Here is a 25,566-nt window from a genome sequence, read left to right as displayed (position 1 = left end):
CCCAACTACCATCCCCTGGAAAAGAGTTCCTGAGGAAACATGCCCGTTCCCCTTTAAGTACCATGTAGTGTTGCATACTGCCTGGAGCCTCCTGAAAACTGGACTTTGTGTCCCGCAGGAAATTCCAGTGCAACATTTGGTTTCATCTGCAATTGCAACAAGTTCTCTAAATGTCCATTTCCCACAGAGTGGGGAAATTTCAAGAAAAACATGATTAAAAAATGGTCAGAGTGACCGATGACACTGTTACAGTCTGATCCACAAGAGAAGATGGCCCTGATATGGCTTTACGTGTATCTTCAGAAGCATGTGTGGCCACTGCCTCCGTTGCAGGATCCACAGTGAGCGGGTAGATGTGGCAGCTGACCACATTTACGACGAAGCTGCATTTTGGGGCAAGTGTTGGAGGGCACAACGTCTGAGGTTCATCTGGTATGCTCCTGCATTTTTCCCTTTTTTGCCACAAAGTGAGTGATGACTTTAATGTTTGTCTTTATAAAATGAGTAGGAGTTATATTGGCTATACTGCTACTTGGCAGTCTTAATGGCACCATGCTTACAATTAATAAGGAAGAACTATCTTGCAGTGCAGCCATAGAATGAAACGGGGAATTTCGGTAGCAGTTACCAAAGAAAATGTTGGCAGTGGGTGCTGTCTTTGGGCTATTTTTGCCTAACCAGACTACTGCGAATAGATTTTTTAAACGGCTCGAGCATACTCAAAGCAATGGCAATATATTTTATTAAAAACAGTGCATTGCTTGGTAGGGCAGAAGGAAATAATGGCTCAAGGGTCTGGGAATGGGAGATGGAACCGTTTACTTCTAAGTCACTCCTTCACATCCAGCCAAGGTCAGCAGTAAACAAGAATCCTATCGTTACCAGCTGGTGGCCCACAGAAGGAGAAATAAATTGATAGCCGGTTTCCATTAACGGAGGCAAATATCACAGAAAGAAAACCAGAAGTGGAACTAATTGACACCACTGTTGGCTCTACCTGGGAAGCTGAGGACAGAGCCGTGGTGGAAACCGGACCTCCGGCTCTCGGCGCAGCGGGTGGTCCTGGCGGAGCTCAGGTGGCAAAACACGAGCCACTCTTTGTGCTGTCACAGTGCCAAGGCATCCCATGTCCTGCAGGAGCCCAGCAGAGATGCTGAAACAAGCGACCTCCTCCCAGCAGGGCAAGGACATCTCCTCTGCCCTGGCCTGCCCAAGCAATTGCACACATCCCAACAACACCCATGCCTGACCGACCTTCAAGGCTATTTGCACAAGCAGTGTCCTCTTCGCTCGCCTTCCTTTAATTACACGTCCACTTGAAGTAATAAAATTGTGAAGTGTAATGCGTGAGCCTGGACTGAGCTGGCAGCTGATGTTTATTATTATTTTAATTGTTTGCTTCTTCTGGATTTTCTGGTGTAATTAATTTATCTAGCCATAATATTTTAGAAACACAATCAAATGTCATTTTAATTTGAAGCCAAAAAATACAGACTCGTACTATATGAAAGCTCAAAAAATGATGACTCTTTTTTTAAACACCACAAGGAGAATGTCAATTTAGTATAATTGCATTAAAGAACAATCCCCCGAGAGAGAAAAAAAAAAAAAAAAAAAGAAAGAAAGAAAAAGAGAGAGAGAGCGAGAAAGGATTTGCCAAAAATAAAAAGACTGCATGGGTCAGTGGTCTCTTGATTACAATGTACACATTACAATATGCGTGTGTATATATAAGCACATACATGCTTGTACATAATCGTATATAAACCAGCATGCTTTAACACTTAGCTCCAAATTTATACTTTACAAAATGATCCTTTCATAGGTATTAAGAGAGCATGAGCTCCAGAACTACAAAAGGAAGTGTGCTGGTTTGTTTTTACTTTTCTCATATGACAGGCCAAATATTGCCTTTCTTGACATTAATATCTGGAAATTTGTTACACAAGTAAGGTAGGGGGAAAAAATTAATAAATGGGACTCATTAAAGGTATTGCCAGAAAAAACTTACTAGATTTGGCCAGGACATTGATTTAATCAACATTTTTTCTTATTGAAAGCAAATGTTCAAGTGCAGTGAATTTGAACCGGCTAACTGGGGAGTTTCAAAAAGCAGAAAATAAATCCGTATAAATCTGCATATATATACCAAATCTTAAATGGAAGATAGCTCCGTCTGCATATCCTGGAGAAGATCCTGGGGAAAATAGAAATAAGTTTTTTAAAAAAAAAAAAAAAAGCAGAATTAAACTTTGATGTCTGCAAAAAGATGCTCTTTGAAAAATGAAACTCCCCACTTCTTTTTGGGGGCTTTTTTATGGAATTCTGGCTATGCTGCATGGATAAAGCTCTTGTGAAATGCTTTTCTCTCTCCTCAAAATATCTGGTTTTATGCAAGGCTTCCTTCCAAGAGCTAGAGATGTATGCTGAGCATCAGTCTATATGGGAACACAGAAAGCTTCCAAAAGATGTTTTGCTGAGAGGGGACAGCTGTGCCTGCCCCTTCTCCTCTGAGAGCTGTGTGTGGAGCTCCTGGTGACTCCAGCTCCCTCAGATACCACCTGGAGCATGGAAGTACCTTTATGCACCTAAATATGGCCTTATAGGTCCGGAGAGATCTAGAATGCCATCATTGGCTGGGTGCAGATGCCACCCCTGTCTGTGCCTGCAGGAGGGGTCTCTCCTGGCTTTCTCCAGAAGTGTTGGGAGACAGGACCAGTCAACACCATCTTTCATTTGCACACCAGTGCAGGAACAAACAGCAGCATGTAAGATAAGGCAAGCATTCTTGCTCCAGTTCATTTCCTTGCCCTAATATATTCAGCAGCATTTACTCTTCATGCCATGTGACGAGTGGCACAACCACGGGCTGAAGCAGATGAAAACACTAAGCAGAAGCTCTGGGAAATGCCACATCTACAAGTAACCCACTGCAAGGCAGCTGTGCAAAGCTAAATATTTTCCTTACCTCTCCGTGAGTGCAATCTGCACCTTGAGTCAGCTATGCCACAGACAAAGATTTTGTTTTAAGTACAGGAGTCTTAAAAATAGCCTTCACCTCCTGAACCTTTTTCTACAAATGTTCCTCCACTTAGCCACAAGCTGAAGCTAATTTTCACACAACATCTGCTGTAATCAAAACCATCTGTGTGGCTACACGTTTAGGACAGAGAATTTATGGCCCATGTTCTTCCCATCCGACACCGGGAAGCTTTTGTGTGCATTGTCTATACGTCTGCATTAGCTATATGGCTTTGGGTCCAGACACCCACTTTTTTTTTTTTTTTTTTTAATCAGCAAATCAGCAAGGCATGCTCATTACTGAGATGCTAAGGAAGGAGCAAGTGATGCCAAGCCAGCTCTAGCAGAGATGCAGACTACTGTGCACAATTAGTTGTTAGGCACTGAAGAGGCCCATTGCAGCTTTTTGATCATCTGATGTGCTTTGAAAAGGTTCCTCAGCTCAGACCAGCTTTCCCTCACTATAGGTAATTAGGAAAGAAAAATAAACGAACGCAGGACTCCTCTGGCTGCAGAGGAGTACTGTGCTCAACATAACCCCCTCGGCTGTACAAAGCCAGAGGGAGTTGCTAACAGCACTGACAGTTCAGGGAAGTGATTTATGAAGCTTTTCTTTTGTGAAAAGTTGGCATGTAGACAAACTATACCCCTGCTGCTGCCTGCGTACACCTCTGGCAAGTATAAAATGTGAAAGTATTCTGTAAACAGACCATTATGCCCAGCAACTTCTCTTAAAAAACATGATTAGAAACCAAAACAGCTTGATCTGCATTCGTTTGATATTTGTATAGGGGATTATGATATGGCAGCAGAAGAGCAAGAGACATCTTACCACCTGGTAACACAGAAGATAAGTAACCATTTGTTTACTTAGATAAAAACCTGATTTTTTCCACTGCTGAACATGTATTGCCAAGCTGTTTTGCCAAGCTACTCCGTTTTACACATTTTTTTTTTACAGTGTGTTACTTATGTGCAGTTTCTTTGCTCATCTGGATGCAGCAGTGACCAACCTCAGTCCATGGAGCCCATGCCCTCAGGAGGATCACCTTCACTCCAGGGTGATCTCTGGCTCAGAAACCAGTCTGCAGAGGCTGCTTGTCCAGCCCTCACCCAGCTGCATCCTCTGAAAGGTGATGTGGCTCTCTTTCTCCCTATCCATCTCTCTGTTGACCACAGAGAGAGCCTAGAGAGTTGGCTGTTGGAAATACCCTCTTCAATTTCAGTGTACTCTGCTCCTGCTACAGCTGTTTGTGAGTTTAACTCCAGTTAACTCGAGGGAGCAGCAGCTGTTGGTTTTTATGTGCATTTGTGGGCACAGACCAAGTGCCCAGATGATTTTGGGTACGTGGGGAAGAGAAAGTCCTAGCACATGCAGCCACACCGAGCAGTGCCTCACAGGACCAAGCACAGATAAAGGACACCACACTGTCATCACACGAACATCACATTGGGTCACAGAAAAATTGTCTTAAGCTTATGTGGTAACTTTCAATCACCATTTTTATTCAGTAACACAGAACAACACAAAAATTCCTGTAGTGTTGGTGATCTGATCATTACACTGTATTTGTGACACTTCAAAGAGACAGTAAGCTATTTTTAAGTAAGAAATTGCTGGGAAGTTTAGTTTAAAACAACACAAAATGAAAAGAAAAGAGAAAAAAAAATAAACACAACACCACCAATATTATATTTCTATATTTGATAGAAGGGATACAGTTTTCCTTCATGGTCAAAAATAACATAGTAATAAGGAGTTCTGCATTATCAGAAACCTATTTTCATGTGAGAACAACCACAGAGGCAGATGAGGAGTGCCATGTTCACCACTAAGCTGTGTCAAGGTTGCTCATGATTTGGATGAAAAGCAGTTACGAGAGTTTAAGGCAGCTTAAGAATAGACTAATGTGTTTAACCTACAGATAACTCAATCAAAGCTTCCCAGATCCTGCTGTAATTGTACAACATGGTTAATCCAGTGCAAGAGACGTCATCTCTGCAGCCTCCTCAGAGGTGTTCCTGCAATCAGTTGAGCTGTTTTCATTAGGGTAAATGGATTGCACCATTACAATCAGGAATGAATCTACACCTGTTTATGGTCACATGAGTTGAATTCCCTGTGGTAAAACGAATTAAAAAAAAAAAAGATAACAGTGACTTTGAAGATTCATTAGCATCAAATCCCTCCAACCCTTAAAGCAAATGATGTAACATAGCCTTTAAAATATGGGGGAAATAATTTCTCAGCACAAAGGGGAACTGTAAAGAAATACTCTAAAGAAATCTCTGGAGATTTATCTGAGGAGAGCATTGAGAATTTTTTCCTCTTCCATCACAACGTTTTACTTTCACCAAAATCAGATATGGAGATATGGAGACATGCTCAGCTGGAGAGCTGCAGGAAAAGAAAAATGAGGAATCAAGGTGTGTGTTTTGGATGACATCCACCGTGGGGTACTGTAGTTTCAGTGTGCTGGTTTTGTCAGCTTTGCACCTGTCCTACCTGGGAGGCTGTGCAGACTTGCCTGATCCACACAGGCAAGTTTATTCAGGGCTTAGGAGGTCGCCTCCCTGCCAAAAATCTGGAAAGTTTTTATAATCTACCTATGCCATCACATCAGCTAAATAAACTCTCCTTGCTCTTTCTGGAGTGGTGACTGCATTTATTTGATCTCTTTGGCACCACAGATTAAATACAAAAGTGTGCATTAAAGGAGAAAAATTTTGTTCGGCTATATTTTAGGTGAGATGGTGCAGGGTGAGAGAGAGAGAAAGAAGAAAGTCAAATAAGCAAGGTGTTACATTAGAAAAAGTAGCCTTTTCCTTGGCACAAAGTAATTGGAAGTAGAGCCAGGAAATTATGATTCTAATATGTACTCTGTCATCTGATTCCCTGTGTGGTCTTGGGCAAGTCCTTTAACCTGCTTGTCTAATTTCTTCAACCTGTAAAATGGGGACAACCAACCACAAAGGAGTTTGATGAGTACTAGCAGATGTTTTCACAGCACATTGAAAAACACGTGAGAATCCATGGATGTGCTATTATTACTATTGCACATATATATGTGTGCGTGTGTGCGTGTGCTATTATCGTTATTATACTTCCCAGGAGTACACCTGATTGAAATGAATTTGAAATGAAATTTTCATATATAAAATACAAACAACAATCCTTTTTCCACAGTCTACAATTTTATTTTATTTATTTTTGAGTTACAAAAATATCTTTACAAAGAATTCTTGCTCTGAAGCTCTCATAGAAATAGTTTGTTGAAATATTTTATCATTAGAAATCTGCTGTTTTGACTGGACCCCCAGGATATGTGGTATGTTTCTGTCTCTTTACTACCTGAGTATGACTTTAAGGATTAAGTTGCTGGAGAAAATTACCAGAAAATTCAAAATTTGTTTAAAGTTTGCTCATTCAGGATCCTGAGTGGATCCTCTTTAAGGTAGACACTACAGGAAGCTGTGTTATGTCTTTTGGCATTTCTCTTTTCCTTCTGCCAGGTTTGACAAGAAAAGCCACTCCTCAAAGGCCTCACAGAAAAGAAGCACAGGAAGACTGTGCACATGGACATGTACTATATGAAAAATTGAAACAGGGATTCAGCAGGAACATGTCTTTAGAACCTCCTAGCTTTGCTACTTCAAGGTTTAAGTAGCTTTTACTCCACTGAGATGACACGCAACAGAAAGCATAAATAAAGCAGTCTGATAACTTGATGTCTATGAAGTATCATCCTCTGCTCAGTACTTTACTGCTGGTCTGATTTGCAAAGATGCTGACAGTTTTGCAGTCTTCACAGAAATCCACAGGAGCTGAAAGACACCGAGCAGGGATAAAAAGCACCCTTGACTAGGTACCTCCATCTAATAGGGAAACCTAACTCATTATGGCTCTGTTTGAAATTTCTGCTTTAAATTTGCTTTCAAACATCTGCGATGCTAATTCTAGCTTTAGTACAAATGAACAGACTCAGGGCTTTCGTACAGGCTTGAGACACACTGCAAAGCTCATTTCTAGCAGCCGAGGAAGGGGTTAGGGCTCCTTGCAGTGTGGATGTCAGGGTGTGGCAGTACAAACTCAGGCTAACAGAGCCGATCCCATTCAAACTTCAAGTATTTGCCATCCCCTGGAACAAGTGTTGTTTTGGACATGTTGCACAAGATGCTAGAAGAAAACTGGGATTTCGCTGCCATTCTCAAACAAAGAACATATTCATTAGGAAAACCATCTCCTCCAAAGCACTAACCCTGGGTTATGTTTCCTACAGACAGCAAGGGTTTCAAATCGTATCATGTGTTACTCATTTACGTATCACGTTAACTAGTGAAGACAGCAGAAGGCTAATATTACTTCCTACCAACTCGGGATCTCTCTGCAGCGTATTAGTCACTTCTTTGCTCAGAGGACTTGAGCTGTGCTGTATGGTTGTAGTTAAGAAGTCACCAGATGGTAAAGAGTCAGCACTCTAGCTTTGGGTGTAAACCCAAACCCCACTCATTTCCTAAGCAATTGTGTATTTGAGAAAGGCACTTGCCTTGTACTCATGTGAATCCATCAGTCAAGACGTTCCTGCTGTGGCCTTGTGCTGCTTGCCGTGCACAGGGATGGGCCAGAGGTGGACAGAGTTCACAGTGAGATACCCCCATACACACACACCCCCCAGAACTGTGCACAACCCGCAGGTAAATGCATTTCTGCACTGACCTTGCTAATGATGCCATGGCTGTATGCCTCAGCCCACAGGTTGCTTGCTGCAGCTGGATGATCCCTCCTGAGCAAGAAAGGGCCTAACTTTGACTGAATGCTGACCCCATGGCCAGTAAAGGAATTTCACTATCATTTAATAACAGGGGAGCTGCTCAAAGGTCCCTCTGTCCTGTCCTGTGCCATTGCAACTTAGCATGTGGGAAACAAAGCACTGCTCCAGAGAGCTAGGCCCAGCCACCGCAGAAACCAGTAACGAAGTTAAGGAGGGAGGCCTTACAAGGGGGCCCACTGTTTCCTTTTCCTTCGAGGTCTCTGGGAAGAATTTCACTTATTTTCCTGATGGAAGAGAATTGTCACAAGTACTGGTTTGATCTCTCACGTGGCACAGTGTTGGTTTCATTTAAACCACTTAGCAGCCCTGCTTAGGACATCTGTGTAACCAGCACTCCAGTGGTGCTCCCAGATCTCCACAGTTCCCATCCTGCTGTGCCAACAAACTGAATGGCCTCTCAGATCCAAAAGCTGTGTGTTCACAATGCCTGAAAAACAAGTAATTTCTGTAGCTTGCCAAGTAAACTAGGTTCAAGACCATTGTATTCTAGCAGTGGTTGTAGGGTATACGTCAATGGCTTTTGTTTAATGCAGCTTACTTGGACCATCATGTGGGTGATGGATGCATCAGGAAGTAAGTTTGAGACAGCTGAAGCAGATCCCTGCCTTGGAAGCATTAAGATACATGATTAGTCCTGTTTGTTAGAGTTTATGTGTTTCCTTAGGCAGGTAAAATTTTATTATTTTTTTTTCAGGATCTTATGCTAAACCACTACAGAGGGTGAGTTGGTGACTTTACCTGGAGCTCCACATCACAAGACAGGTGGTGTAGCCACCTGAGTTAGCAAGGACTGACACAGGTGGGGACCCTGGCAAAGTTCTTCAGGGAAATTTACACAAGCTGTGCCTAAATTATACCTGAGTTAAGACCACTGTTATTAGCCTCTTATTTTGTCAGGCAAATTATTTCTTTGAAAAGTGCTTTTTCTTATAATAAGATATCAGAGGTCTTTTTTTTTCATCAGTAATCACTTTTTTTGTGTTGGGATTTTAAATTAAAACCTTTTGCCTTGTAATTTTTCCACTTAGCAAGTGGATTATTGCCACTTAAAACAATGAGAACAAGCATTATCCCTTGTGTTACAGAATGGCTGGAAGAAAGAGAAAAAAAAAAAAAAAAAAAGCAATAGAAGTATGCCATCTTTTGTTTACACATGTGTGCACATCAATGGTTTTCTGGTGTAGGCACATGAGAGGCGTAGGGCTAGGAAGAAAGCACCAGCATGATTGATTGCGTTTTTCTGTTCATGGTCATCTGTCTGTGTGACATACACACAGCAGTACATATGGTTATCATAGCACTCCTGACTCAGTGTATTTCACACATATCCATACTAAAATCAAAGCTATGGTTCCTTGTACTTGTTTATTTTGCTGGCATAATATATAGGGAAAGGTGACCCAAAGAAAACATAATGAATAATTCAAGAGAATTCCATTTTCACTCAAAACTCTGCGAAAACCAGACAAACTTTTCTGAAGCATAGAAGAGACGGGAGAACACTGTGGCCACCCGACCTTTTTCCCATGGATGCTGTCTTCTCCATCATCAATCCTTTAACTTCATACCTATTTTTGGAAACTGTTCTCACACTAAATTTCCAAAAGTTGTTTAAACTGGGCTAGAATGAATGAAAACTGAATTAGATCCAACATCTTGACTTTTATACTGGTGATATATTTTGAGAAAGGACTATTTAAACCTTTTGTCTTGCAGAGAATGAAGCGCATTGCCGCTGCTACACAACCTGCCCATGAATAACAACTGTCTTCCAAAGCTGCTTTGTTTCTTGCCTCCAGCATTTTTTTTTCAGGTTTATATATCTTTTCCCAGGACTGCATAAAGTATTGAAATCACTGTGAGGGATGGTTTTTTGATAATATTTCTGTTCCTATACAGGGAGGGGAAAAAAAAAAAAAAAAAGTGGGAAAGAAATTGAGTAAGATTAATCTGGGAATTTTACTGCTTAGTTTTCAGCTTTACACATGGAGTTCTTATAATTTCCTGAACTACAGCCAAACAAGATTTCTCTTCTATCAGGACTTTCAGATTTCTTGAAACTGGCCTTGTTCTGATACAGGAGCACTCAAACACATATATATTTCTGCTACTGATCTTATATCAGCTCATAGACATGTCATTTACAGAGATCCTCAGTTTCCCAGTGGATTTCATTCAGACTCTGGATAACATGGCACTCCAACAGCGTTACATTACCCCAGATATTAGAATCTGCTCACTGTCTTCAAAATAGACCTGTCTTTGTTTCTAGTTTTGTGGTTCATTTATCAGAGAATAGATTGAAGATTTTATGCTCAAGGATCAGTGTGTCCAAAGATGTCTATTTTGCCCAAATACACATGAAAAAGGAATTGTTCATATCTCCTTTTACATTTTATTTATTTATAATTTAGTTTAAATTCATTTAAAATTAATTTAATTAGAATAATTTAATTTTATTTTTCTATTTATTACTTTTTTAAAAAGCTCACTCAAAACTGCTATCAAGAAGTGTGCTAGACCAAAACATGTCTCTTGTTTCATATGCAGTATGAAGAATAATAACTATTTTAGGAATAAAACTGATACTTGAACAGAATTCTGTTATACAATACTCCCCTATTGGGGAAAGAAAATAGGACATAACCACAGCCTGGCCACTTACTTTTTCCATTTCTAGTCTCTGTCTGTGTTAGAAACTTAGACAACATTTTGCAGAGAGAACAAAGTGCCAGAGAAGGGAGTAAGAAGAATTTGATGGCTATCTGTCTTTCCAGCTGTGTGTTTTCTTGTCCGGTAGTCTCCAGCCATTTGTCTCAGTTCTGTCTGGGAGTTCGGTGTCTGTCACCCTGCACAAATATTGCTGCTTTGGGTGCGTGTTCTTAGGTGCAACTCCAATTGCACAGGATGCTCAGTATGATAATAGTGATCTCTCCCACCTCTTTTTCAACGTAGTCAGGCCAGAATCTTACCAGAGGCATTTTGGGATGGTTATAAGCTTCATATACCTACCTTCACTGCACATGTGTCCCAATCAGGAGCACCAGCAGCATTACCTCTCCCAAACTGCACAAGCTCTTTGGTTTTCTCTAAAAAAGAGACAACAGATTATTTTCCTCAGAAAACGTGGCTTGAATTCCCAGCCTGCCTTATCCAGATACATATGTACATTTTTTTCTGTGCTGAAACAACGAATCATTGGGAGAAGGAAGAAGAACCAGGAGCTTTCACCGAGGGGCTGGGAGAGGAGTCTGTACAGAGCCGTCCCTACTTCCCAATGGCAGCTTGAAGCTTTGCTGGCATGTGAAAATGGTAAGGAGAGCAATCCAAGCTATGTCTCCTGCTCAGAGTGGATCAACACAAAAATGAGCCCTCCGGCTTCCAGGGGAAGGAAGAACAAAGGGAGCACTGAACCACCTCCCTAACAGGTTGCTGATTTCTGGGGGAAAGCTGGTGTAAAAGCAGAGCTTGTGGTGGAGAGCAGGGCCAGTCCTGCAGCCCTTCCTCCCATTCTTAGACCTCGTTTTTGTCCATGTCCTTTTTTTGTTCCCCTTCCATAATGACTATAGTGGACATGTTTGCTGGCAAGGGCGTTTGCTAAAGCTGCAAGCTGGAAGGGGACGTTGCAGGCTGTTTGAGGAGAGCACAGGGTTTGTTCCCCAAGGCCACAGAATATGCCACGTGGCTGATCACAGCCAAGCAGGTTTGACCAGCAGGCTCCTAGCAAGCTGTTCACCAGCTTTCCACAGACCACAAACTGCTTGCAGACAGTGAGCGGGGGTGGATTGTCAGTTGGTAATATGAAGCGCACGCATTTTTTGGAAATGCCAAATGAAAGCACTTGTTTTCCTTCAAAACGCAGATCTGCACTGGGTGCACCTTCTGCTAAGATGTACGGCTGCAAAGACCCTTCCTCCTCCTTGTGATCGCAGGAGGGTTAGAAACCACTGTTTTGCTTGCATTAAAGCCTCATCTGCTTCCTCAGGGAGTGAAGGAAATTCGACTTGGGAAGCTCACAAGGAAAGAAGAGAAAGAAAGGAAAGTGCTAGATAAAGCCTTCCACTCAGATGGTTCTCCCAGCCCCAGCCATAACCTTCTCCCACCCAGAATTTACTGCTGTAACCGAAATGTCACTGGTGAAGCTGTGGGTATGGTGTGTGAGAGAAAAGCTAGCCCTGTCCTGCAAAGAGGAGGGTGAGCCCGTGGCCCTGCGGTGGGGCCTGTATCATGTCTGTGGCGCACACAAGGCCTGCTTTGAGGCCTCTCTTTCAAGACGGTCTGATAGGAAAAAGGTCCCAGAGAACCTGTCTTACACCAACCAAGTAAAACACCCATAATTAAATTAAGGCACTTTTTGTTTTTATATCAGTACAATTTATAATGATACCAGTTTGACAGTTTCTAGGCACGGATATAAGCTTCATATTTTTCCTGGATATAGCACATTGTTTTCTCAGCCAAAAAAACACGCTAGGGAGACCCTTGGGCACTGAGCAATGCTCCAGGCCATCTTCCTTGGTAATGGGAAGGGGTGGTATCTGCTCTTAAATTGTGTTTCTATCTAATTAAATTCAGCAAGAGTGCCTTCTTTAACCAAAGCCAGTCACATGAAAGAATTTGGACCAGGGAACACTGATATCTGATACAAAAGTTCACACCAGCTGTAACGCCTTTCCAAGACGATAAAATATCCAACCAAGCCATAAGCCGGACCATTATATTTTGACAGTGTGTTTCCTGCACTTGGAGCCTCTGGGTGTAGTGAGGGACATTTACAGAGCCAGTTCTCACTGGGTGTAGGCAGCATTAGGGGTGTGGATACATGCTGATGCGATGTGACACAAAAGTTGACAGCAAGACGTGTCTCTGTTGGCACCTGCACATGACCATGACATTATTGTGGGGCAGAACTTGCTGGCAAGGCTCCCCTTGCCTCCTACCTCGATACCATACAGGGCTGTTTCATTCCCACACTTCTCCCAGTAATGCTGAGTGCCGTCTTGTTCTGTCCCTGTGTTAAGCTTGTGGGAGGAAATAAAAGAAAGTTTTTTCTGACAGATGCCGAGATGAAATGTGCTCCTCTATGGCATTGTTTTTTTTGTTTTTTTTTTTTGGAGAAGAAGTGGAAATGAAAAACAAAACTCAAGCAGTAGTGGGAGCAGTTGTGACTCGCAGAAAAGGCTGTCAGTAAGGAGCCTGGCAACAACGGAGCAAGGGGCTATGACATGAGATTTCAAGGAGATCCACATCTGCCTTTGGTTTTAGAAGTGTTGTAGAGCCTCAGCAAAAGACTTACGTTTTTGAAATCTCAGTTGTGATACACGGATTTAAAACTACTATCCCGTTGTACTCATTCTCCCCTGCTCCCCGAGAAATTTCTCCTTCAGGATGACCACATTGGTCAAGCTGGCATGGGGTGGATGCCTCCGAGGCTGCCCCTCTCGGGGAGAAGGGAGCCTTCCTCCCAGGTGTGTGGGCAGGGAGGTGCCCCTTCCTCAGAAACAAGAAACATCCCTTTTGCTGAAAGACAGACACATGGGTGTCACTCGGTGCCTGCTGCTGCTGCTGCTGCTGCTGCAGCGCTGAGCCTGAGCCCGGATTGGCAGCAGGAATGGCCCTGAATGAAGGCAGAGTTATTGCTGATGTCATTCATAAATTAGCATCATTGATGTTTAACAAAACTGGACATGCTGTAAATGAAATTAATATGTGTCATAATAAGCAATCATTGTCAATTAAGGATTATAGCAATAATCCCCAGGGGGGAATGCAGAACAAATGGGATTTGTCTTCAATTTTTAATGTAGGGGCAGATTGCCATGCCCTTGTTCACAGTGAAACAGTGACTAACGTTACAAAAATAATGTGCTCTCATAGCACAAAGGAGTGAAGACCTCACAATCAACCTGGCTGTGACATTTACCAAAAATAGTGTTTTTATTCATGTACTTCTTGGAATATTGGCAACAAGGAAAATGTGCTTGATTTCTGTTCTTATGGAGAACAAGCTGACCCAGTCTTGGTTTGTGCTGGTCAGGGTTGATGTTATTGGCTTCAGTGGGAGTGAGCCTCTGCCAGGTGTCCTGTCTATATGACCTTAAGAAAAGAAAGGGTGTCAAGGTTTATTTTGAGACAACCAGCCTTCTCATAAAGTAAAACTGGATGATCCCAATAACTGTAGTTCATTTAGTTTACAGCCTCCTACACTTGCCTGTCAGAGCATACTGTGATATCCTTTTGCTGTGGGAGTACACTGCACAAAATCTAATTGTTTCTGTCGAGCTGAAAAACTAATAAAAATAACTCAGGTAAAGGTTTTATGTGCAATGTTTTAATAATCTTATGAACTGATCTGTGCATATTGCTGTTACAACTGCAGCCACTAGACAGCTAAGGTCAGGCTGAAAAAACTAAGGGCTAGAGATGGAAAAGAGTGCTGTCACAGTATTCTTCTTACATTACTTTGTCTGTTTTTCATTGACACACTGAAGGCCACTGAGTTACCTTAGAAAAAAAATACTAACAACACCTAAAAGCAAAGTCCTAATGATCTCAGATGTAGTACACACTGAGCAGAAAGCAGAGCATTTGCCTTTTCTCTTTCTGTCTCTTGTGCTTTACATGTAGGCACACAGGGAAGGCCTTTGGCTTGAAATTATTTTCTCCTCCCTACAAATTGTCTTTAGTGCCTATGTTAATCCAGGGTTAACAAAGAGCTATTATCCTGAGGGGGCTGGAATCCATCGAATTAAGACCTGTACCTGAGAGCCTTACAAAAATGTTACATTGCATGTAACCTACTATATTGATCCCCAAAGATTCCCATTTATGGAATTTGAAATTAATGAAAAGGTCAATACATCCTCATTCATATTGTTAGTTGATAAAAAAAGAGATGTGTGAGGCCCATTCTGAGTCTGTTTTGTTGTTGCTTTTTCCTGATTTTGTTCTTTAATTTTTGTTTTACTCTGCTTTTATTCTGTTTACTAGGATCATGATGAAATACATAACTCACCACATCCACCACAACATCATCAAGGTATTCATTTGGTCCTCTCTAATCTGGATCAAATTTTTAATGAGGAATTTGTACCTATCTGAAGATAAACCCCTTAGCTCTGCATATAATCTTTCTCTGTTTCCATAAAAATGAACATATAATTCACTTTTTCTGCTTCTTGCAGATAATTTGATACATGGTGTTTTAGAACATTTCTTTTGTATTTACATTTTGGCACAAGTACATCATATTGTTACATAGTTCACAGTCTTTCTATTGTCATTGCCAACTTCTTTTTGGGAAAATGAAAGAAAAGCTGAGACAAGATATATCAAGCCACAGTCATTTGGCTGCCTAATATTTGCTCCTTATTTCTTATTTCTTTCTTATTGGTTTCCAGTTCTCAATCTTTTCATTTTGTACTTCTAAATAAACCATTCTTCTTTCTTGTTTGCTAAATAATTTTACAAAAAGAACTGTTTGAGGACATGTATCACAATCCTCCTCTTCAGGTCACACAAGTTAAAATACTTTAAAGAGTCTCTTCGAGCTATGGTTGACAAATGTTTGTTAAGATTTCCTTTTTATACTAGATTTGATAATATATTTTGTATTTTTAATGTATTATAAAAAGAAAAAATGAGTTGACTTTCACTGGGATTTCTTAGAAACAACAATAAAAACAGAGTGCTCATAGTGTAACCAGTCTGGGATTCTAGACCTTCAAGTGTTGAAGTCTGCTGCCTCTAGAGAGACTCACAAGAAATGAATGCGGTTGCCCTTGTGTATCTATTCCCTCCAAGTGGTCTTACCTATAATTATAAGGCTGAGCATACTTACATAAAAACAATCAGATTTGAGGGGGAAAAAAATGTTTATTTACCCACATGCAGTACCCACAGCCTTGCAACAGCCTTTCTGCTCTCAGGGCTTTCACATGTCCAGAGAAGTCTTCACTGAACTGCTTGTGCCAACCTGACTTATTTCACAAGCATCAGCCAGAAAAATAATAGTCATTCAAAAACTCTAAAGAGACTCTCTGCTGTGGCTTGGCTTTTGTATGTTGTTTCTCAGTAACTTCCAGCACAGCACAGCTCGTTTCCTAAGGATCAGTGCGTTTCTGCCTATTCTCCCTATATTGAACCGTCAAAGCCCATTCAAACTTAGTCTGAAAAGTAAAGGCCTGGAACTTTACTGGAATAGAAAAAGTGCTGCAATGAGGGGTGGGATAGAGGGGAAAAGGTGGGAGGAGAGGCAGGGAGGGATTTTCTGCTCACATCCTACCTCCAAACCAGTGATGCTTCCCTTAAAAAGTGGTGAAAACCATTAACTCAGGTGTCTCGGTGCATTATGAAGCATTTCTGCCTCTGATCTCTATAGGCTTAGAAAAGGTCCAGATCTAGGAATTAATTCTGGGGCAGCAAACCATAGGGGAAACAACAGGTCTTTGCCATCCCTTGTGTGATCACGGATCTGCTGCTTTGGCCCCTGCTGATCAGGCAGGAGTGCAGCAACAGGCACTGCCAGCATCAGCGGGCACGAGCTGGCTGCAGGCCTTAAACATATAAGACTAAATTGGACACAAGTCTGAAGATTTTATGTGGGCAAAGCTCCCTTTTGAATCTAGCTGTCTGTGTAGTCTAGTTAAATAGTCCCCTCAGGACCTCATTAGGCATTATTATCTTTTTTCAGTTATTCCAATATTATCTTTTTTTTTTTTTTTTTTTTTTTTTTTTTTTTTCAGTTATCCTCCCCTGGAGACTACATGATAATGTTGTTTAGTTCATATAAATTCATTTTTTTAACTTTTTTTATTATTTTGCTTTTTGCTGTTGTTGCTGTTTTTATTTCACTATATCACTATTTATTTAACAACAGGTTTGGTTCTACCCAGGCTTAATTAAGGTCTTTTTTTTAATCTTTATCTTATACTAGTGGCCCCTCATGATTTCATCTGCTTTCTTAATAGCTACTTCTCCTACATGATCATTGACCTAAGGTCTTTCCTTCATTTTGTCAATAAATAAATAAACAAACCATATTTTTGACTGTGAAAGAGGATGCTTTGATGAATGAATAGGGAAAATAGAAGACCTAAACTTAAGCATCAAGATGCTTAAGAGGAAACCCTGCCCTACAGTTGTTAATGTTATTGTTGTTTCCTATTGCAGTAGAAAATGACAAAAAATTAGGTGGCAAAATAGGGATGCTGCTGTTGCAGATGCTCTGGACACATGGTAAAATGGGATGATCTGTTGGTCTCACATCTCAGAGAGCTCACATTGCCTGATGAGAACTCAGAGCACTGCCCTAGTGATAGATGATATAATTCCCTCCTCCATAGTGAATCCCTGGGGATTTTAATCTCTCTGATATTACACTATATATCACCAAAACCCTTTGCATGGGTCCAATTCCGTACACAGTGGGAGGAGCACTTCAGCACATGCTTGATGCAAAGCATGTATTTGAGACCGCTAAAGTTAATGATGCTTAGGCAGATTTCAAAGTTAACTTTATGTTAAGGGCTTTTCTGCAGTTTCCAAGGGTTTGCCTGGAAGAAACTCCATCAAAGGTAGCTGGATTGAACTGTGTAGTGTTTTCACTGTAGCAAATTTGTTTGTCTTGAAAACATGCATGGGGAAGCATAAACCTCTATACTAAATACTGCTAGAAGAATGATTTATACAAAGTATTAAAAAAATATTGTTTCAATAGTCTGGATTAGTACAAGCTCTTTAGGGAGACGGCATGCTTTCCTTGGGTTTTGCACAGTGCCTGGCATACAATGGATGCCAGAGTTAACAAAGTTATTAATAACAATAAGATATTTTTACTGACAGAGTTGATGCCAGTTCTTCCTATCATCCACGTGTCAGACAAAAATATAAACTTGATCAAAGTAGCTCTTTGTGAGTTTTTTTAAAGATAGGACTAGCTCTATTTCATTCTTTTCTACCCTGTCTTCTTTCAGTCCAAACCCTCTTTTTTCAGACCCCTCTTCTTTGCAGAAGAACTGTCTGCCCGAGACAAATCAGCTGGCCTAAGTACGAGAGCATCAGCCACTCTATTTCCCTATAGGAATAATGTAAAACAAACCCACGTGTCAACAGAGCCCAAGCTGTTGACAATTAATGGCTCTATAGCTCACATCTGACATTTTTTCGCAGCGTACATCTTAGACCTTAATTTGTCATAGGCAGGAATGTCTTGGTTCATGTTAACTGCCTGATGTAGTCTTTTCCCATTAATAAAATAGTAGTAAAAGATTGGTGGGGCACCCAGTCTTGTAAGTGTGTGATTCTGACAGCAAGGCTTGAGGTATCGCAGCTGGTATGGCCTGATGCTGGAAATGCAGTGTTATGAGGTCTGGGGCAGTACACCAAGAAACACGGCATGACAGCAAGCTGGCTTGCTGTGAGATGTGAACAACTCCCTTCCCAACTTTTTGGTCTTATGCTGCCAATTGGTACCGGCACGAGTACTGCCTGCCCCAGCCTAGCTCTTGGGAAATGCCCTTACGGTGTGTGGTGAAGACACCTAGAGCATATTCTTGGCTTGCTGCCCTGCTGTGCCACCCCAGGCAAGCTGTGCCACTGCCTCATGCTGCTAATAAAAGGGTGAGAACAAGAGTTGAGGTATTGCAAGGCAAGGATAAATTCAGAGCTCTTTTTTTTTTCCTTCTTTTTTCTTTTTAAGAAAAATAAATAAATAAATAAAGCATCCCACCATTCCTGCAGTCCCAGCTGGGCTCTTTGTTCACTTTCTGATTTTAGCACATCCAAAGCACATTGCATGTTTTCAAGCTACTTTTTTCCACAGTCACAAGGGCTCGAAACTTGCTCTAAAAAAATAAATAAATATGAAAGCTAGGATTCCAGCCTAATCAAAGCACTCTGGAGGCTGAGACAATAAAAATAACAAGGAAAGTTATGAGAGCTGCTAATGCAGCCAACGTCACAGTTGTGCCCCCGCCACCTCCAGCTGCCTGAAGAGACAAGCGCTGAGTTTGTCAGGCACTAAGCTTTCTTGAGAGCCCAGAAACACTCACATGTTTTGAGGAAAACAGGATTATTTTGACATGGGCTGCCAGAAACTAAAAGGTTTATACACGCGAGGAACACTGACTCCTCTATTTACAATAAACGGGCCTAGTGTTTCCCAGCCCAGCTCCTAAGGGCTGTCCAGGGCAAAGGCACAAAGAGGTTTTTTGGAAGACTCCATGTTCTCCGTCTGCCTTCAGGCAGCTGTCCTATATTTTCTTGATAGGACCCTCACAGCTGAAGCAAATGTCCTTGGCCAGAAGTCAGGCATCCGGTGGTACCTCGGGGACCCTCTGCTGAAGGTGTAGGCCCATCCATGCCTTCCCCTTCACAGCTCCACCTGCAGCTCCCAGCCCATTGCTTTTCTTCTCAAAATGGCCTGCAGCTTCACTGCCTGTGCTTACAGCCAAGCCCTCTCCTGGGGGACACTGTCCCTTCTGCTCGTCAGGGCAGCAGGAAGACAGGTGGTCAGAAGATGAGGAGTGTGGTGAAATGGACTCGCACACGCAGGATTGTAGCTGGGGGTGCAAGGTTGGGAACTTCCACGTGACTGGGCCCTGTTTCACTAGACTCCCTCAAAAATACAGAGAAACAGCTGCAGAAATCACTACGAAACATCTGTACTCATCTTTCAGTACACAACTTCAACAAGTGGGGCCTGGGAGAGCAAAAGGTGAGGAAAGAAAGGAAAGAGAGGTCGCAGGAGAGTGACGCCTATTTGCACACAGCAGGCTCTGCGCAGCCAGGGTGCAAGCCGTGAGCGATGGGCAGGGCTCCTCCACAAGCAGACTCAGCCCATCACACTTCAGAATCTGCACTGGCTTTAAAAGCCATTTTACAAATAAATATATTAGCATGTGGAAAGTTGTCCTTGATAGAGTGTGTAAAGGGTTTTGGCACAGAAAACGTGTGTGACAAAGTGCATTCCAAACCAAAACCCTGAATTAAGTATTTAAGAACATCTTCCAACAGGGAAAAGGGGTGAAGAAAAAAAGAAAGAAAGAAAGAAAGAAAAAGAACCGAAGCAGTTGGCAAAAGCACAGATGAATCATGAAACTCTAGGTGGAGCTGCCAAAGTTTCAAAAACACTCTTAGGTACAATTTACTAAACCAACCAAGTAAGAGGTGCTCGTAAATTACGGATGTACGCAGATGTTGGTGGACTCCAGAATTAACTCTAAGCCTATTAAAACTTTAAACACTCTATGTGCTTGACTGTCAACAAAGGTTTTAAATAGTGTGTTGCAGTTTGCAGATCACCAGGGATTCAGACTTTCCCAACTGAACACCATTAGGCTGAGGACTTGAGGGCTGCAGCCCACTGTGCTGTAACAGGATGCAAACCTCAACAGGATGGAATGTACCTACAAATCAATCACATAATGGGAAGGTCCAGAGAGAGGACAAATCTATGACATTTCACAGATTTAAGATGGAGAACCCTCTACAAACAGTTAACATGGTTTGGACATGGCATGCATGCTGAGTCTTGATGCATCTCCAGTGCATCAAGAGCTACTTTGATATGGCATAGGCAAAGGACAACCCCGCCTCTTCTGCTTTGTGTACGGAAAAGGATTCATCTTGTAGGACAAAAAAATTTAGTCTCCCTGATACTGTGCTGAGAGACCCAATCTTGTGCTCAAGCTGCTTCTGCTCTCATGAAAGCCCAGTTTCACCTGAGGTCTCTCCCTTTAGGGAGGGTTTCTGGGGAGGATGAAATTATTAGAGGACTAACTTATGAAACAGAAGATTTTTATGATGTAGAAGTTATGCTTTGAGCATCAAACAATGGACTGCCATCTATTCTACTAAACAAATTTCTAGCCTTAAAATTAGGGACCATCTCAGGAGATGTTCAACATCTGCAGTTTTTAGTACACACAAGGAGAAAGACTGACTGCTGGTTTACATCAGTTGAGCCACTGGCCTCCAGATACAGGAGGGTCTACTGAGGCTTACTCTGTCCCCAGGACAAAAAGAGGAAAATAAATGCAAAGGCAGCATACCCTCTTAAAAGAAGTCCACCTATGCTCTTGGGAAAGAGTGAAGCAGAAATCCTCCTCCCTCGCCGATCTTGGTTTTCAAGCTCTTTTTTTTTTTTTTTTTTTTTTTTTTTTTTTTACCATCTGAACTTATTAAAACCTTTTATACACTTATAAATTCTTCTGTGGTACATACTATTTTTAAGGCCAAAATAATAAAAGAAGGAGAGTGTTTCTGCCCAGAGATCCTTAAATATTGAATGCAAATTTCCTGATAAAATCCTGAAGAATCACAACATAGTCTAGTGTACTATAAATTATACTAAATCAAATAAATCAGACTATATTGTCCCTAGCGGCTCCTACACAGTCTTTAAATATATTACCCACTCCTCATCAGTCCATTCCACTCAATAACCAGCTCTGTCTTCAGTCCCCAGGCCCGCTTTAATTTGAACAATATATTAGCCTTCGCAGCATAAAGGAGAAAGAAACCTCAGGAAGAAGGTAGGCCAGCTTACAAATGAATCTCCTGTGGCAGCTTACTCAGACGTGGAGGATGGATGATTATCCCAAGCAGTCTGTGTCCCAAACACAGCCAGGGCAATAAATCCTTCCCCGGACGGTGCTCTGGGACCCAGAGCGGTCCCCACCTCCGCCTCCCCCGCTTCTCGGCCCCTCAGCAGCACAAAGGGCTGCAGTGTCTCCTGCTCTGCTCCATGGGCATATTTCATTGCGGCCCTGGGAAGAGCATAACCAGAAGTGGCTGAGCGGCCTCCAGGGAGAGGCTCTGGGCGGGTGGGCTCTGGTGTCTGATGGACATTGTCCTTCCCACATGGGGAGAGCCAGAGCCTGCACCCAACAACCCTGAACCATGGGGAAGAAGGACCTGAGCATCACCTCTCCTCCCCTGACCGCATTGGTAGTCTGGAAGAGGGGATGCAGCAGTCGGGCAAAAACCTACTCCTCCCCGAGGTGTCTTACAGCTGGGGAGACCAAATCCCCCATGCCCCTTCCCGGGGTACAGCTAACTTACGGCATGTCTGAGATGTGGGGTCACACGCTGAGGGCTCGTGGTGCTGAGCCAAGGCTTCACTTGGCCATCCCTGGAGGAAAGTGCAAACGGCGCTGCCTCTAGCGTTGTAAAACATCTGGTAGGGCTATCAGGAGGGAGACTGCTGAGGATACAGTTTAACAGAGCTGCTGGGATTTTTTTTTATTGCATTTATTTTCACGAATCATAATAAGAAAAAAAAAGTTGGAGTTGGCTCAATTGAGTTAATGCTTTCGGAATTTTATTAATCAACGTCTCAGCATTCATAAAAAAATGACACCTTTTAAAACCAGTGGAGAGGAACATTTCCAAATACTTCCAATCAAAAGAAATAATTTTCAAACTCACATTACATGTATTTTTAAACCAACCCCTCAGGGACAGGGGTGTGAACTCTGAATTATCCCAATTAACTTTAGAGCCAGAGATCAAGGCCAAAAGATGCAAAGTCAGCTCTGAGCTTTCTGAGCAGATTGCTGAGGGTGCTCCAGTGCCAGGAAGGCAGCAGCCGTGCACAGCTGAGCTTTCTTCATGCCCTCTGTCCGGGTTTGTCCTCAAGCAGCAGAGCTTTGGTTCAGTACCACAGAGTGCTGGGCATGGCGAAGAATGAAATGGTGCTGCCTGTGACAGCTCCGTCCTGACAAAATAAGATTTGCCTGGTGAGGAGAAAATGGAAACCGAATTATTTTAAGGTCCATAAAAAGATGTTTACTGTCCAAGCAAATGCATTCCTCTTGTCTGGGCACATGGTTAGCATTCACTAAAGGGCAGACAGTTCAGTGCTGAATTAAAACCCCATATTTCATGCCCAGGGCAGGGCTGAGCATCAATATTTTCACTGTGAGTCTGTGAGTAAGTGAGGGGGCAGCTCATTAAATGTGCATGCAACCTACAATACCCCATGGGTGCTGTCCTCTCTACTTCTAAATGCCTGATAATACACCATGTCCCATTATTTACCTTGGAAATGGAAAAGCCAGTAGAAAAAAATAAATCTGGATCAGCAAAACTGAAGCCGAGGGCCATGAAGCAAATTTTTCCAGGGCATACACATAGCCGGTGGGACATTTGGGATGGGGGAAGGAACCAAACTTTAGTTTTTCTACTTACATTTAAGAAGCTGTTTCTGCAAAATAGAAATTGCTTTTCCCCTCTCTCTTTGTCCTAAGTTTAACTTCTACATTTTTATTTATTTTTTTTTCAGTCTCTCTGTCTTTCTCAGCTGACTGCTTTGTTTTGCCCTTGGAGGTTCAGTCTCCTCCTCACCCCATGCTCCTGAGCCCTTTCTCCTTCTGCAGTATCTCCTCTGCCTCATTTCCCCAGCCAAGGCCTCTCTGCCTCTCCTGCTGCCTGGGGAAGAAGGGCAAATAAGATAATAATAGCAAGATGGATGTGAAGGAAAAAGACTTGGTGGGCTGTCTCTAAGTCATGTCATGCAGCTGGAGCATGGAGGCAAAAGAGCAGCTCTAATCTGTTGTGCCAGAGGAGAGCATGGGTCCGATCAGATCATGATGAAAGACCAGCCCTATTTTGGTGGCGAAGATATAGGAACTCTCATGGGAACGTGACCTTCCCAAAGCAGCAAGATAGGATGCAGAGCCGTGTCTTGCAGCAGCACTCAGCAAGGTTACACCTGCAGGGGTGCTGCAGGAGAGCTGGCTCAGCATGGCTGTGCTCTGCTGAGCCACTTCCAGCAGGTCCCACAGAAACCAGATGGCCGTTCAGTGCACTGACCCGTTTCGTCTTGTGAACCCAGACGGTGAAAGAGAGGAGCTGACAGAAGGGAGTGGATGTCATCAGCCCCACGAGATACAGGAGCTTTTTTTCTGACTCTGAATGAAAGAAAAGCATTCAGAAACAAGCAAGGCTCTTCATTCAAACAGATACCATTGAGCACTACTTCTGCCACAACGGTTTATTTAGCTAGAAGACAGTGAGGGGTCCAAGAGCTAACAAACACAGAATTTGATTGTTTTCAAGGGTACTAAGTTAAACTCAGAATAATGCCCCAAGAATGCTAATTGTTGTTCTGTTCACAAAAGTCCATTGTGAGCAGAAATTTTCATGTAAGCAAATGCTACTGTGCAATGTTTGAGCTTCAGTGTCACAAAAAAGGCCAGTACAAGAGCCACTTAGCTATCTAGAGCAAAAGGCAAGGTTTTACCACAAGCCTCCATTCTTCAAAACAAGCTTTACTGTGGCAAGCAAGACCTGGTGGGGCACTGTCTGCAACAGCAGCCAAGTAGCCCATGATCCCTGAAGGGCCAACCCCATTGAGCCAGTTCTTAAATTCAGTTCATGAAGGGAACTTCCAGTTGGAGTGAGTGGGAACCTACTCTCGTTGCAGCTGGTGCTGTTAAAGTATCTGGGAATAAGGAATTCCATAACTCAAAAAGTTGTTGGACCTTAACCAAATCCCATTGACTCATCTCCCAAATTATTCAGCAGACTGCAATATTTACAGTACATTGTTTTAAGAAAATTATGCAAACTATATGTCTTTGTCAGATAAATTATTCACAGTGAGTAATATGACCCTGCCGTTGTTCATAAATATAGCTCCTGACCCAGTTATTTCTCCTGTTGTCTAACTACTGCTTCGGTTAGCTCCGGCTTTTAAGAAGCTCTAAACTTCAGCAAAAATAACACAGCCATTTCAGTCCACTTAGCTCTGCAGTTCCACAGCTCCTTTGCCAGTGAGTCTCAGAGTGCTTTATAAGGAGGATTAGGATTGATATCTTCATTTTACAGATCAGGCAGCAGAGGCATGGCAAAAGGGGGCCTCCTATCCAGAGACAAACAGTGGCCAGTGACAGAGGCAGGAGCACAATTTGGGTCAGAAGTGTTTTGTCCTGTACTGAAATCCATAGTTTTATTTAAGATGTGAATTTGACTGTCCCACTCTTTCCCTTCTAGATACAGCCAATTTAGCAGCACAGAGCCCCAGTATCCTCTCTCAAAGTCAGTCTCGCCTCTCTGTCCATTTTCTGGTATCTCTCACCTCTCCAGGTTCCCCAGTGCCTGCCTTCCTCACATTGCTGAACATCTCCGATGAACTGCTGAACAATGTAAGGCTGGGGCTAGCCTATTTCAGGGCCTAGCTACCAGGAGAGCCACCAAGCAGCATGGCAGACCAAGGTCTCCTCTCTAATGTCCACTGGAGCCCCAAGATCAGTGCCACAATGAGAACAGCATGGGATGAGATGCCAGCTATTACTGTCATTTAGCCAAAAATTTAGTCAGGACTACTTCTCAAGGGTATCAACAGTGGCTGAGTGATAGCAGGACCTTTAAAAAACAGCACTAAACATTTGATCCACTGCAGAGTTAGCCCAAGACCAGATGCAGAAACTAACTCATTTTTTCAACCCCAGATTCAATCCCAAGGCCAGTCTCACAGGCAGGCACCGACAGCACTTGTGGGAGATGAACAGAGCACTCAGGCATCGGCCCATGTTAGGGCAACCTGTCCCACTGAAACTCTGAGGCTAGCTCTGACCCTTTGGCAAATGCCCCTTACATTTTCAGGGGGATGAGCTGCTGCTGAGCTGTGGGGTTGGGACTGGAGTCCTGGAGGAGGACGCCTGGGGATCTCAGCAGATACCAGGACTGAAGCTGATGATGCTCTGGC

At 42.6% G+C, this 25,566-nt stretch overlaps 2 long non-coding RNA genes across 3 annotated transcripts in view; one reads left to right on the top strand and one right to left on the bottom strand.

Annotated features, from left to right (window-relative positions):
• Positions 1 to 5,177: 5,177 nt before the first annotated feature.
• Positions 5,178 to 6,702, top strand: LOC137856080 (uncharacterized). The gene is made up of 2 exons (XR_011096188.1): positions 5,178 to 5,448; positions 6,535 to 6,702. It is a non-coding gene; the product is annotated as an uncharacterized lncRNA (long non-coding RNA).
• Positions 6,703 to 7,788: 1,086 nt separating this feature from the next.
• The window catches only part of LOC137856078 (uncharacterized), a 97,023-nt gene continuing 79,245 nt past the window's right edge, over positions 7,789 to 25,566 (bottom strand). For both annotated transcript variants that reach the window (XR_011096185.1, XR_011096186.1), the window contains 2 exons: positions 10,866 to 10,942; positions 7,789 to 9,744 (listed from right to left, as the gene is read on the bottom strand). This is a non-coding gene — a long non-coding RNA (uncharacterized lncRNA). The remainder of the gene's footprint in view (positions 9,745 to 10,865; positions 10,943 to 25,566) is intronic.

The sequence above is a fragment of the Anas acuta genome, chromosome 4 (assembly GCF_963932015.1).
Source record: "Anas acuta chromosome 4, bAnaAcu1.1, whole genome shotgun sequence".
Taxonomy (NCBI): Eukaryota; Metazoa; Chordata; class Aves; order Anseriformes; family Anatidae; genus Anas; species Anas acuta.
Note: the sequence above shows the minus strand (reverse complement) of the source record. Positions and strands in the feature narration are given on the sequence as shown.